This window comes from Taudactylus pleione, unplaced genomic scaffold (genome assembly GCF_031769625.1).
Source record: "Taudactylus pleione unplaced genomic scaffold, aTauple2 ptg000792l, whole genome shotgun sequence".
Taxonomy (NCBI): Eukaryota; Metazoa; Chordata; class Amphibia; order Anura; family Myobatrachidae; genus Taudactylus; species Taudactylus pleione.
Window position 1 is genome coordinate 8,806,251 of NW_028285194.1, and position 15,209 is coordinate 8,821,459.

Sequence of the window (15,209 nt, forward strand, 5' to 3'; positions counted from 1 at the left end):
AAAAGGAAAGTACACCCTCTACCAAGTCCTACATTTTATACATATAACAAATTTACATAGATTATATAGGGTTAGTGTTAGTTAGTGCAGTATTATGTAAGCAACCATGTACAGTACCAATCATCTTAAGTTCTTAACACAGTGGAGGTCATTTTGAATTTTGATATCACTCATGCATGAGATACTTTGGGAAGTATTAAATTAGTGGCCATGTCCAGCTGCTGGGCATCACTGCTATTTATGGTAACTGAACATCATAGATTTTCCTGCCTCTAAAGGGGTATCAGGAACAAATTAGCGATTCTAGTGGTTATATAGTAATATAACTTCACGTCTGGTGAATAGGCTGAATATTGTTTTAACACAAAATAGCTGCTTCAACTGTGTGTAGGTTATGGGCATGATCAGAGGGCTTACATTTTGAGGCCATGCAACTCCATAAACCCTCATAGTGATGCATAATATTGCTCAGGAAATACAAAGATCTACCATTGTTTTTTCTCCCCATTTCTTATGTTCACTGACCATACTGTTAATGAAACCTACTCAATTTGTGAGAGATTTATTTTTTTCGTAATAATGAATTGCTCACTATGCAGCACTGTGCTTATATACCGCTTTATTTCTCTATTGTACACTGGCAGTTTGTTCCATCACCATGCATATCCAGCAATCAAGTGTAAACTGTATTAGTCAAGTAGAACCTACTGCTGACACAGTGTTCAGAGTGCATCATTAGGACCATAATTTCACTCTGCAGGTGAGAAATAGATATAATTGGTAGCTGACATGAGAGAGTGTCAGTATATTTCACTTGCCATAAAGAGAGAGACTGGAGAGCGAACTGCTGATAAAAATAGTATTTGTAGCAAAACCAACGGACTCACTATTTATACTGTCATTGATAAAAGACTCCAGAAAAAAACTATAATAATTCAGTTTACTACTACCAACCTAACACGTTATAACGATCTCCAGTTTGGATAACCAAGAAAATAGCAATACGTGATGATTCCTTGATACAAATGGCATGAAAACTGTATTTGTGCGTATTAAAGGAGATTCTGACAAAACTTATTAAAGTGGATATACTGTATCTATACATTAAATTTCCACCAAACAAGCACATGATCCATCTAATATTTCCTGCGACTGCACGCGCCATCTTACTGATCGGTATGGTGGCAAACGCCTTCTTGTCAAGTATCATATATTCTTGATTAATGAGTATTCTTGATTAATGAGCAAGCTTAAGCTGGGTACACATTAGACGATATGTGAATCCATATCCATCGGATAGGCCGAAATATCATCTAATGTGCACCTAGCTTTACTGTGCTCCCAAGATTTTCTGACATCATCAAACTATTGGAAATGCTACTGAATAAACTTTCACTTTGGGGCATATTTACCAAAGGCCGCATATAAAATGTAGCTGTTGAATGAAAATTTTTCCCTAATTCGCAATGCGGTCATGAAAATTACTGCATTTAAAAAAGATGGGGCACCGAGGCAGAGCTTCTGCAACATCTCCGTTCTAGTGAATGCCTAGAAGCCAAGTGATAGCTCCCACTATCACTTTGCTTCCATTCCGGGTTCGGCATTGCCACACATGTCCGGCCAGTGGCCGATGCATTCATCAGTGGAGCCAACGGAGGGACAAAAAGTAGTCCAGAAGCTATGATGGGCTAAAGCCATCTTCAGATGGCAATGTCACTCATCTCAATTCAGGTTATATGGTCCTCTTTATCAGACACTTCAGGAAACAGGAAGGAAACCCCTGTGTTTTACATGTTGTCAAATAAGAAAATGGATAACGTTCTAAACGATCTATAACTTTAATGTGCAATAAACTAAAGTGTTCCACAGTGCTATGACAGCCTGGATTTAGTTTGCCACACAACAGCATTAACAGCTAACTACACCAGGGTAAAGCAGCCCTGTGGACCTCGCTGCATTCCCAAACATGTTTAAGTGGCTCAGGGGTCTATTTACTAAGTCTTGAATTGAGAAAGTAAATGGAGATAAAGTACCAGGCAACCAGCTCCTGTCATTTTTCAAACACAGCCTGTGACATGACAGTTAGGAGCTGATTGAGATAAAATGAAGAGAGATAAAGTACCAGCCAATCAGCTCACTTTATCTCCATCCAAGGTTTAAGCTGGTTACACACTAGAAGATATGTCGCCCGATCTGGCCGACATATCATCCACATCGGCCAGTTTGTACCCACTATGAGCAACCATGCATTTTCCCGCGGGGACATTCATCGCATCGACAGATCGAGCCTACATGCTCAATCTGATCATCATCGACGTTCATCGTATTGTGTGTCGGCCGGGTACACACATCGTTTAGTGTGTACCTGGCATTAGTAAATAGACCCCAAAGTACCAACCAATCAGATCCTTGCATTTTTTAAACAGCCTGTAATGTGACAGTTAGGAGCTGATTAGTTAGTACATTATCTCCATCCAGTTTCTCTCTCTCCAAGGCATAGTACATAGAGCCCTAAATTTGCTGTCATAGTCAACAGTACAGAGCACAACGCAATGAGCGGCGCTCTAGGTGTTGTGTGTCTACCTGCTCCATACCACTTCTATCCCCGCAAGTACAAATAAGACCACACAGTAGAATGTATTTTTTTCAAAATAACAAAACAATGTAAAATAAGATAAAGCTTAACTTCTGAAAATATTGAAAGTAAATGGTAGACCCCAACTTTGTCCAACACGATCAACTAGAAATAGCAGTAAAATTAGACCAATTAATGTAACGGGAAGCAATCGGGAAGCCGGCTGCCTAAATACCGGCAGCCGGCTTCCCGACTGTAATTTCCCGGCAAGGGTGAAATGCCCGGGCATCTAGATGTAGACGCCCGCATTTCCCCGATTCCGGGAGACCGGCGCCCGGCATCCCGATCGTAGTGATGCCGGGCGCCGAGAGCGGACAGCCGTGGGGGGGAGGGTTAGGTTTAGGGCTCCCGGGGGGGACTTAGGGTTAAGCACCCCCCAGGAGGGTTAGGGTTAGGCTAGGGGGAGGGAGGGTTAGGGTTTGGCACCCCCGGGGGGGACTTAGGGTTAGGCACTTGGGCCCTGATTCAGAGCCGGACGCTCTGACCAGAGCGCTCGCTCTGAATCAGGGCCCACCTCCATAATTCTGGAGCGTCCTCCTGGACGCTCGTATAGCTGTGGGTCACCACCCACAGCATATACGAGCGTGCAGGATGATAGTCGCGATGGTCTTGACCATCGCGACCATCGCCACTGCGAGCCGAAGCCTGCGGTTGAGTTTCTCAACCGCAAGGCCCAGAGTGATTTTGGCTCTATCAGAGCCAAAATCACTCCCACTGACATCACTAGTGATGTCAGTGGGGCCGGCTTCTGACGGTAGGCGTTCCCTTGGGAACGCCTCCGTCTGGGAGGCACGCCCACGGCACACCCACCAAAGGGGGCGTGCTGTCAATCAACATCGACAGCACGCCCCCTTTGATCAGACACAACGAGCGAAGGAAAGTCCTTCGCTCGTCGCGTCTCGCGCATGCGCACGACGGAGCTCCCTCCGTCGTGCGCATGCGCAGTGCACACCATCGACCCACTTGCGAGCGGACAGCTGCTCGCGAGTGGGTCTGAATCAGGCCCTTAGAGGGGGGATTAGGGTTAGGCAGTTGGGGGGGAAGTTAGGGTTAGGCACCCCTAAGGAGGGTTAGGGGGGTTAGGTTAGGTTAGTATATACTCACCTATCCACGATCGGGTTTCCAGCGCTGTCGGGCTTCCGCTGCTTCTAACTCTGCTTTTGTCGGGCTGCCGCTGACGGGAATCGAACCGCCAGCCATGCGGCCGGAGGTATTTCATACCCATTCCGCTGCAACATATTTCAAATACACTAAACTAAATACTCAGGATTTTTAATATGCTGTTACTACAGGCACAACACTATTAAAAGGGAATCCCCCCTGGTATTATTCTACATTATTGTTACTTGTGGTCTTCATTTGAGTGAGTTGAACCAATATAGTAAATTCACCCACACAGCAGAGAAATAGGGAGGATGGGAGGGTGAACCAGATCAGAGCGGTACTAAATCTGCCTAGCATCAGCTAAGACTCCACAAACTCCTCCCCTAGCAATCCTATAGGACAGGAGAAAACCACAACTAACATTCTCAAGCTTAAAGGGTAAACAACTCAGACCCATTAAATAAACAGTACAGCCATGGCCAAAAGTTTTGAGAATGACACAAGTATTGGTTTTCACAAAAGTTTGCTGCTTCAGTGTATTTAGACCTTTCAGATGTTACTATGATATACTGAAGTTAAATTACAAGCATTTCATAAGAGTCAAAGGTTTTTATTGACAATTACATTAAGTTTATGCAGAGAGTCAATATTTGCACCGTGTTGATCCTTCTTTTTCAAGACCTCTGCAATTCGTCCTGGCATGCCTTTTTTATGTATTGTTTTTTAAGGGTATGCGTTTTTGATGCACGTGGTCGCTATGCCGACTGCCGGCATCTCCACTACAGAATCCCGGTGAGGGTTAATTAACCGATCGAAGGGATGCCGGGCGCGGACAGCCACGGGGAGGGGGGGTTAGTTTTAGGGTTCCGGGGGTGACTTAGGGTTAGGCACCCCCCTCAGAGGTTAGGTTTAGGCTAGGTGAAGGGAGGGTTAGGCACTCCCCCGGTTTAGATGGCGGGGAAAGGGGGGGTTAGGTTTAGGCACTTAGAGGGGGAATTAGGGCTAGGCACAGGGGGGGGGAGGTTAGGGTTAGGCACCCCTAAGGAGGGTTAGGGGGTAGATTAGGTTAGATAATACCTACCTTAAGCACGATCGGAATTTCCTTCCACATCGGGATGGTGCTGTTGTAACATATGTATTCCTTTTTTAAGACCTCGGTTTTTTATTCCAACCCTGAGCAGTAATAGATGCGAAAATTTTTTGTCTTGTGTGGGATACAAGAGTAGAACCATCAGAGTATGTAAAAACTGCAATTCTCTACAGATACCTGCACATCAGTGGTATAACTAGGGAGAAGTGAGCAGGGCAAGTGCCCTGGGCGCCGTGGCAGGCCCAGCAGAGGGAGGTGCCGCCGGCCAGGGCAGCCTACCGCCCACCACAGACTTGCCATTTCGCCGCCGAGCAAGGCCCATGGTGCTAGGCAGCACGACTGCACCTCCCTGTTTGCTGCCAGGAGCAACGTGACCTCGAGCTCCCTGTCCTGACGGGGAGCTCCCCGGCGCCTTCCTGTCCATACAGTCTGCGGCTCATCCAGACAGAAACCAAAGGTGAGGTTGGATGGCAGTTACCGGGGTAAGAGAGAAAAAGAGAGAGAGAAAGATGGGAGGGGGACACAGAATGAGAGTGGGGGCACGCGGAATGAAGGGGGGCACACAGACACACAGAAGGAAGTTTCTGCGCACCCCCTTCCCCACAGAATGAAGGGGGGGCACAGAGAGACACAGAATGAAGGGGGGGGAGGCTGTTTGACACAGAGTGAAGGGGGATGGTGAGAGACGCAGGCAGAACATGATGGTGTGGCAGAGAGACACAGGTGGGAGATGATGGTATGGTGCTGCCCACATGTAAATTAGACTGAGAAAGGTCATGATAATGGAATTTCTCATCCCAAACCTATCTTTTTATTTACACAACTGTCTTTATAAATGCTTTGATAAAACTATAAAGGTGACAACTAGCAGCAAGTCCCTTGTTGCGTTCCTTATGGTCACATAGCACAGACTGTTTATTAGAACAAGGTCATTATGAAATAAAGGTCTAATTATGTTAATATTGCAACTAATGAAGTCTTTTTATTCTCAGCACTTCTCAAGAGTAGAAAATGGGCTATACGGCCTCTGTTTACCATTTAAGCATCCAGGCTCTGCACAAAGCCAAGGCCAGCTGTAATGATCATTTACCATGATCACAGTGCAGCAGTGACCTCACACACACTCTATAATTCTACTTTGTCTTGTGGAGAGTCAAGAGCTCTCTTCAGCTAGCAGCGATTTTTACTGTATCCAAGGAAAACAAAACATTTACTTTCTTGAAAATGTCAACTCAGATACGGCATTATTAGAAGACTGGAAGAGGTCAACTTGGGGTAAATTAATTGTAATTTGAAGTGACAATTACAGGGTTATATAAAATGTATTTCTAACACAATTATATCTCATACACTGGGTGATTGTTTCATACGAGTACTTGTTATACATTTTATTCATTAATAATCCCTAACATTAAAATAATAAAATAACACCTTTCCTCACATTGGAGTAGTACGATTTTATTTACGTTATTGCAATGGCTTCAAGTGGTTAAAGTATAGTATGTACAAATGTAAACTCCAAATTACTAATGCTGCCCATACACTAGGCAATTAAACCTAGCGATGGAGCAATAACGACGGTCGTTATCGTTCCATCGCTTGGTAATCAGCCACAAATCGGGTAGTAAAATGTTAAAAACGACCAGCGATGCGCGCACGCGCTGGTCATTTTTAACATCAATCATTGCCCGAACATGGCGGTCAACCTGACGACCGCCGTCAGGTTGCCATGTTTGGGGATGAACCCGCCACCATATAGAGTGCCAAGAGAGGGAGCGCTGTCACTCACCTGTCTAGAGGGACGCTGCTGTCATGGAATGTCCGCTGCTGGGAGCCGCTGAGGAGGGGGTCCTGCAGCCTGCCAGAGACCAGTGCCCTGCCGACTCTGCCTTTCACCATCGAGGACTGCTGGGAGACTTGGAGGACCCGGGAGGAAGACATCTCTAGACTTCACCACGTGGGAGATGACGGCGTCGTAATCGTGCCGTTGTCCCCGCATCACCTAGTGGATGGGCAGCTTAAGCCAACTTCGTGGTTATAGCTCTAACCCTATTACCTACAGAATATAATCTATACATCTAACAAAGTATGATCATCAAACTGGACCTACAAAAAAAAAAAAAACACCACAAGTATTATGTCCATAGCAGATAAGAAACACATTTCTTGTGTATGTGACTCAGTAACTCCTAGGGATATTTTGCCATGTAGCCTGCCAGCTAGGCAGTATGACTCATGCTGCCCCAAGCAATGCACTCTCTCTATTAAAAATAAATAATTAATGGGGAATTCTGTGTACTGTGGAAACTGCTAGCTGCAATGCAGAGCATTGCCAGTGGCGTGCAGTGTGGTCAGTGGCTGGTGAGGCACTGGCTGGTATCAGAGCCAGATTTACACACACACATAGTATATGGACCCGAAAGAGGTACAGATGGATCCACATATATCTAGCCTTCTAGTGCCTAAACAGCCCTTCTAGTTGTGCCATGCCGGGGCATGACTCGGTAGTGCTGAGCTTGTTTTCGTGCATACCTCCAAATGAGTCTTATTCGCACAAGCTTCTGCTGATTAAAATGATATGCAGCATGGCTATGTTCTGTGAGCGAGTGTAGGTGTATCTGCATGCGAAATGCTACGTTACAGTGTCAGTGCCTGTAACAATGTAACGTAGCGTTTAGCATGCACCTGTAGTCGCACACAGAACATAGGAATGCTACATATCATTTTAATCAGAAGCTGCTTGTGCTATCTAGTCGCATTGTTGTGCGAATAAGATGCATATGAAGGTAAAAAGACGCAACGAAAAGACGCTCAGCACTACCGAGTCACATTGAGCTCCCGCATTATGTGTGGCGCGACTTGTAGCGAACAAAGGATAGATGTATGTGGGCACATATGTACCTTAAATCCACAATTCAATTGGCAGGATGCATAATAACTTACAGTCCCCTGTATCTCAACAGAATTTACAGCACAGGAATACTCAAAGCCAACAGCACAATCAGGGGTGCCGAGAGGTGGGGGGGGGGGGGGGGAGCGGGTTCCAATTGCCCTGCTAAGTAGCAGCCGCAGCAGTCTCCTATGCCTGTGGGGGCAGCGATAACAGTGATCGTGCCCCCCACTTGCTATGCGCCGGGCTCGGGGGACTTACAGCGCCCCTGCAAAACTATTATTTTTTTTCGAAGTGGGCATGGCAACGCCTCCGGCGGTTAGGCCACGCCCAATTCACCAGGGCCCGAAGTCGCTCTTGGCTCGCCTGAGCACAACAACTAGAAATACATTCACCTGTATCTGAAAACTCAGGAATTATTGATTTTTTAAATAGGTGTTTGTACTCATGTAAAGAATCTCATTTATTCCAGTTAAGACCTAAAACTGAAACATATTTTAAATGTGTTGTCCAGGGCTTCAGTTTACCTAATTTCGGGTGCGGCGCTATTAAGTTAACGGAAGAACTAGACAGCAAAACAGCTTAGTGAGTAGAGAGTGTGTAGAATGTATTAAACTGGGCTCTGCAGACTGACACTAAAGGTGCACATCCACTACCCGACTATGGAAAGACAGTACGATTACAACATTGTAATCGTACAGTCGTTCCTGATTCCCTGTAGTGCCTACACTGAACGATATGTCTTTCAGTGTAGGCACCCTCCCTCATCCCTGAACATGGTCAATCTGTCGTTATCGGCAGATCGACCGGCATGTTCAGGAGATGATTGAAGAGCGCATCACTGGTCGTTTCCGACATTAAAGTGCACGATTAATGAGAGATTGAACGATTAGGATATTGTAATCATTCAATCGCACATTAAATTGCCTAATAGATACGCGGCTTAACACTCTCCCATTCACAGAGTACAGCGACAGCCAGATACAGTCACCGTCAATGCTGGATCTGATGCCCAGTCACTCCTGCCTCACTGACAGCGGCGTGCTTTGATGTGGTACGGTGCCACCCAAACTCCCAATCAAATTTTACTATATTTCCACTGATATAATGATTAGAATAATATAAAGCAGATACTTATGACACAGAATATGTGTCATAAGTATCGTCTTTGTATTATTTTAATCATTAATGACAGGAAAGGCTCTGACTGCACGTCCCTGAGAATCACATGCATGCACCTCTGTAAGAAGGAACTCAATGCAAGCAGATCGTTCATTTAATTTCATATCTGTTATGAAATCCTGGAGTTAAGCCCTAAAGGAGATTTATTTCACAATAGTAAATATTCAGCTTCATTTTCTATTGCCAGAGGAATAAGATATACATAGCTTTATAATGAGCACAAAATGAAAGAGATGAAATTAGAGAAAATGTCTTGTCTTACTAATAACTTCAGGAGATGCTTATAGCAGTGACATTCAATCTCTTCCAGGGGAAATTCCAGATAGATCAGACTAGTAACAATTAGTCAATAGCAAGAATAATGTAGAACAAGTGGCAACCAATCAGCTGCTAGCTATCATTTCATAGCATGTGTTTGATAAATGATAGCTTGAAGTGATTGGTTGCTATGGGAAACTTTTCCACTTATCCTGTTTCTAAGGTTTGATACATCTTTCCCATGGTGTGGTAACCATGGCACTGATTACCACAACCCCAACAAAGTTACTTAACCACATCAATGGAAGAAAGTGGCTGGATGTCATCTGATTGCAGTCTCAGGGGGCAAATTAATTCTCAGTTATGTGTTGCTAAACATCACCGGGGGCGATGTGCTACAGAACAGCAGACATTACAGTCTATTACGATATCTAAGCTTCCCTGATTTTTCCTCCAAACCCCACTGAGGTGCTCAGGAGAATCAGCTAAGATGGACGGTTGTGTAGTGAACTCAGTGACCATTCCAAAACACTACACACGTATCTCTGAGAAATTAGTCAACCCTTAGTCTCTCCATGTTGACTCCCCCCGGGAACTGAATGCATAACCGTAGGCGAGACTGTATATAAATGAGAATTTGAAGCACATAAGATTAATTGTTTTTTGTTTTTTTTACATATTATTTAATGTGACTTTATGCATATTTTAAATAAATGTATGGACCACTCCCTTTTAACTGTAAAAAGGTTCCTTAGCGTGCACGGCTAAAATTTTCCGAGATTAGTGGGAAAGGACAAATTAAAAGGAGAGAGAATGGGAAGATGATCAATTAAGGTGACAGAATTAAAAACTGTCAAAGTCAGCAGAATAATAATAGTCTCACTGACCAAGGTAGCTAGTTGTTTCCAAAACGTATCTGTCCACTCCATAGCTAAATTATATGCAGTCCACTAAGCAACTAAATGCATCACTGTCTCTCAAAAGCAACTCCTCAAGAAAGGAGTGTGATAAGTTAATGAGTGATGAGTGATGAGTTGTATTAAGCAATGGATTCATTTGAGTGATTTGGGACAGGATGCATCTTGGATCACATTTTGAGTATGTTGCATCCCGCTACTGTTTCATGGATAGCTGCGCTTATTAACTCCCTATGCATGAAGATTTGCAAATCCTTTGTTTTGTGAGGACTTTAGAGTTTATTACCTGGGATTCTGTCTGTGCATGCGCAAGTCGCAGGGGACACTGGCTCTGGGAAGTCTTCAGTAAAAAGCCGATAGGCATCTCTTAGGCAACGCTATCTAATTTTCGCTTTCAGGAGCTTGATGCATATGGGGAATGCGGTCAAACCTCAGAAAACTGCATTTTCAGAGGTGTGATTGCATTTTTGCCGATAGTGATTCCAGTCCATAATCTTTTTAAAAACCCACTAGTATCACACATGATGACATTTCTTTGGGTACTGTATGCCTCAAATAAATGCAATTCAATTGAACCAGTCCTCTTAAAAACCACATAAATACAGATGGCAGGAAAACCAGGCATACTGACATACTGTAACTAAAGTGAAGCATCAAAATGACTGTAGCCAATGCTGGGCATCTGGAAGGTCTCCAGCTGGAAACATGTTATTTTTACCTTAAATGGTATGTACCTTAGGTTTCCATTTAGCTATAAGTAAAGGAAGAATTATGCTTGTGTTATAATAGAGCCATATGGTTCTTACTTTATATTAAATACCCTGTAATGCTTTTCCTGGCAGGGGGCTGGTAAGCAGGAGCAGAGACATAGGAACGGACGCTGGTTATTGCAGCATTACAGCATGTTTTCCACCAGCTACCAGCACGTTTGCCACAATGCACCTAAACAAATGCTTATTTGCTTAGTACAAAAACAAGAAACTACCGATATTTGTGCTATAAAAAAAAAAATTGTGCAGGTGAACATAAGTGACATTTCAAATGTGCCTTTCACCAATGGCAACACAAACCCTCTTCTGGTAGCAAAAGAGGACAAATACTTATTAAAAAATTTTGTACACCTCCACTTTCCATTCAGTTTCATTTCAAAGTTTTGCTGCATAAAACGAGCACCACAATCACAGCCAGGAACTATACAGAAGCGGAAGGGTTTACAAGTAAACGCACCAAGTTTAACTCATTACACAGCATTTTGCTTATGTATGTCACTTCAGGATGCTGGTCAGTACATACAAAATTCACCAGGTATTGTGAGAGAGACTCCCACATCTAGCGTTCCCTAGGCTGTTTAAGTGAGACAGCCTGCGTGTTCTGACTGCACCCGCGGGTCGGAGTGTCCCGCAGGTGGTGAAAACGGCAGCGCAGCGGTCACCACCGGTGAATGGATGCGTCTGGCATCAATTCACTGTGACCGCAGCGCTTGGGGGCTGCCCGGCATGTCTGTAAGTGCCCGGCACGCCCCCAGGAGTTACGAAAAGGGGGCGCTTCATAAAGGCACGCCCCCTATTTGGGCGCCCTGCCTGCTGCCGGACCTAGAGTGAACACTACACATCCCTGACGTTGCAGAGATTACAGACATTTTGTCATCTTGGACAATAATGGAGTGATGAAGAGTTGCTACCTAGACCTGAAGAGGGAGACCATGCGTAATCTAAAGGTGCGTACACACTAGACAATGTGCTCACAATGCGATATCATGAACGATTTCCCTTGAACTCTCCCCGGCAGCTCCCAGGACAGGATATGGTGCTAAAAAGTGTCCAATCTGACCAACAATCTATCGTGCGTCCTTAACGATTTCCAGTGCATCGTGTATGAGATTGGCAGATCTGTAGGCAAGATCTGAAGATGCAGGTACGCGCATCGTGATCGTGAGTGGACACTCACGATTTAGACATATTTTACACGATTTGTCATTCCGATGCGTCGAAATTTGGCGAATTGTGTAATATATTGTCTAGTGCACAGGTTCTCAATCTTGGTCCCCAGGACCCCACACAGTGCATGTTTTCCAGGTCCCCTCACAGAATAGCAAGTCAAATAATTAGCTCCACCTGTGGATCTTTTAAAATGTGTCAGTGAGTAATGAGTACACCTGTGCACCTGCTGGGTGACCTGGAAAAGGTGTACTGTGTGGGGTCCTGAGGACCAAGTTTAGAACCACTGGTCTAGTGTGTAGGCCCCTTAAGAGAGAGGACATAGAATCTAGAGATCCCCTCCCTTATCTAATAGCACTGTGGAAGTGTTCCCACTACATTTACTGGCTATATATATATATATATATATATATATATATATATATATATATTTATTTAATTTGTTAGGTTTTTTTTACCCAAGGTTTCAATGAGGCAGCACTCTTCACTGTGCGTGAACTAAATAAATGCAGGTACAGAGTCGATATATTTACCAGGCGGCAGCACTCAAATGCAGATGATTCAGGAAACGAGATGCGTGGTTAGATACCAACTTTTCAATAACAACATTTTTCACACTTTGGCATCTTATGATACTGTGCAACCAATATTATAGGTTTGTTATACAAATAAATATCAAGAGGTTTGTTTTGATTTAATTAGGCTCCAGATGAAGTCTCCCAGTAAGATTATTCCTTGGGATGCCATCTTGGCATTACATGTTCTATTATTTTGTTACCACCATATGCATGCTACATATCATTTTAATCAGCAGAAGCTGTATGTGCTATCTATTCGCATCACTGTGCAACTAAGACACTTTTGAAGGTTAAATGTCAAACAAAAGACACTAGGCGCTACCGAGTCACGCCTCGTCATGGCGCGACTAGAAGGGCTGTTTAACGTGCAAGGAGGCTAGATGTATGAGAAGTTGAGAACACATCTGTAGATGCGAATGTGGGTGGATCCTAATTTCCTCTCATAATATGTTACCTCTTATTAAAGAACACTATTCTTCACAATTCAAATACATTCAAACTTTTTTTACCTGCTTGTAACAGTTAGTAAATGGTATAGCCCTATAAAGTGTTTTATTGCATCCTTGAGTTACAAGCTTTCAAATCCTTAAATTCGGTGATCCAACTCTCCTAAGCATGTGACATTGATCATGCAGAGCATGGTGTTTAAGCCTTGAGCTCGCTCTCATATATATATATATTAGGGGTGAGCGGGTTCGGATTTCTGAAATCCGAACCCCCCCGAGCCCCCCCGATCCGAGTCCGATCCGAGTCAGGCTCGACTTTTCCCGCCTGACTCGGATCTGACATCGAGGCAAAACGTCATCATCCCGCCTTCCGAGTCTCGCGGGTTTTGGATCCTATATAAGGTACCCGCGTCGGCGCCATTTTCTCACTCGGCTGTGGACAGTGAAGAGGGAGGGTGGGAGTTAGTGCTGTGTAGTGTAGTGTAGTGTAGTGCTGCTGTTGTCCACTACTTCAAAGTCCATAGGGGCTGGCTGTGTTGTGCTGTGCTGCTGTTGTTAATAGGGGCTGTGTCCACTACTTCAAAGTCCATAGGGGCTGGCTGGACTGTGTTGTGCAGTCAGTTCTCCATAGGGGCTGTGTCCACTCCAAAGTCCTGTGCAGTGTCCCAGTCCTAAAGGGGTGCTGTAGTGTTGTCCAGGGGGTGCTCTGTCCATCAGGGGTGCTCCCCCCAAGTGCTAAAAAAATAATATATTTTCTGTGTTTGTGAATTGTGTGCGCAGTAGCCGCACGTGCATCAACAAAGTAGTGCCAAGCGTGCGCCTGTGTCATAAGTAAAGGGCCGGCTGGCTTGACCGTTAAGGGTGCTGTAACCCCCGAAAGTACACTCCAGTCCAAACCAAAAAAAAAATTATTTTCTGTGTTTGTGAATTGTGTGCGCAGTAGCCGCACGTGCATCAACAAAGTAGTGCCAAGCGTGCGCCTGTGTCATAAGTAAAGGGCCGGCTGGCTTGACCGTTAAGGGTGCTGTAACCCCCGAAAGTACACTCCAGTCCAAACCAAAAAAAAAAATATTTTCTGTGTTTGTGAATTGTGTGCGCAGTAGCCGCACGTGCATCAACAAAGTAGTGCCAAGCGTGCGCCTGTGTCATAAGTAAAGGGCCGGCTGGCTTGACCGTTAAGGGTGCTGTAACCCCCGAAAGTACACTCCAGTCCAAACCAAAAAAAAAATTATTTTCTGTGTTTGTGAATTGTGTGCGCAGTAGCCGCACGTGCATCAACAAAGTAGTGCCAAGCGTGCGCCTGTGTCATAAGTAAAGGGCCGGCTGGCTTGACCGTTAAGGGTGCTGTAACCCCCGAAAGTACACTCCAGTCCAAACCAAAAAAAAAATTATTTTCTGTGTTTGTGAATTGTGTGCGCAGTAGCCGCACGTGCATCAACAAAGTAGTGCCAAGCGTGCGCCTGTGTCATAAGTAAAGGGCCGGCTGGCTTGACCGTTAAGGGTGCTGTAACCCCCGAAAGTACACTCCAGTCCAAACCTAAAAAAAAATTATTTTCTGTGTTTGTGAATTGTGTGCGCAGTAGCCGCACGTGCATCAACAAAGTAGTGCCAAGCGTGCGCCTGTGTCATAAGTAAAGGGCCGGCTGGCTTGACCGTTAAGGGTGCTGTAACCCCCGAAAGTACACTCCAGTCCAAACCAAAAAAAAAATTATTTTCTGTGTTTGTGAATTGTGTGCACTGTGGCTGCACGTGCATCAACAAAGGAGCAGCGCCAAGCGTGCGCCTGTGTCCCATAAGTAAAGAGCCGGCTGGCTCATTTCTTAAAGGGTGGTGTAACCCACAAAGTGCACTACTCTCCAGCAAAAATAAAATAATATTTTCTGTGTTTGTGTGCGCTTTAGCCGCACGTATATATATCAATATAACATAAATGGAGGACCAAACTTTCTCCGATAAAAATAAAATAGGGAAAGATCAAGAACCTCTTCCTCCTAGTGCTGTTGCTGCTGCTGGGAGTTGTTCATCATCCCAGAGAGGAAGTAGGAACATCACTACTTTTACTAAACAATTGACCCTCCAACAGTCCCTAGCGATGAGGATGAAGTACGACAGCAGTCATCCTGAAGCAAAACGTATAACTGAGGCCTTGACTGCTATGTTGGTGTTAGACGT

The 15,209-nt window shown here is 44.6% G+C and overlaps 1 protein-coding gene across 4 annotated transcripts in view; it reads right to left on the bottom strand.

Moving 5' to 3' along the window:
* Positions 1–15,209, bottom strand: part of ATG10 (autophagy related 10) — a 110,931-nt gene that overhangs the window by 56,776 nt on the left and 38,946 nt on the right. The window lies entirely within an intron of this gene.